Below are 655 nucleotides of genomic sequence, written 5' to 3'. Positions count from 1 at the left end.
GGAATGATATAAGAATGATTATTTTGATGCTTTTATGTCAATTTATATTTATTTTATACTCATTTTATATGCAGCTTATCTGTACAACTCAGGCCTGTACTGCAGATGTGTTTTGGAGGAATGAAAATAAGCTTCCGGGAGTGCTCTTGCCGCAAGATCTGGCCCGTCTTGCGATTACAGTGACCCGGACTTTGCTGTAAACAGGTCTTTCATCCACCCACGACCTTGGGTTTGAAAGACATGTTTTTATGAGCCATCGCTCTGCTGTACAAACTGCCTTGATGATGGAAAACATGTTTTGCTCTGCCCGCACGTCACCCAGTCAGAGGGGGAGTATAAAAGTGTAACACCCAGAATAAGAGTTGAAGTCTGCTGTAGGTCTGGATCCGATGCCCAGCCTGAATTGATGTTACCTTTCTACTCGAACTGAAAATGGCTTCCTCGGTCTGGTGTCACGGTGAGGAGTTTTTACATCAATGCTTGATTTGTACTAAATGTACGTTGCTTTGCTGTATCTGTGGCGGTTTAATAAATGACACTTATTATTCTAGCAGAAAACAGCCTGAGAGTTTTCATTCATTGCTCTGACTTTTCCCTGAACCTGTATCTATCTTGTTAAAGATAATTTCATAGAACATTTCTGGCGTCACGAATA

Source organism: Nematolebias whitei, chromosome 11 (genome assembly GCF_014905685.2).
Source record: "Nematolebias whitei isolate Nwh7 chromosome 11, NemWhi1, whole genome shotgun sequence".
Lineage (NCBI taxonomy): Eukaryota > Metazoa > Chordata > Actinopteri > Cyprinodontiformes > Rivulidae > Nematolebias > Nematolebias whitei.
The sequence above is the reverse complement of the archived record's forward strand: the minus strand, read 5'-3'. Positions refer to the sequence as shown.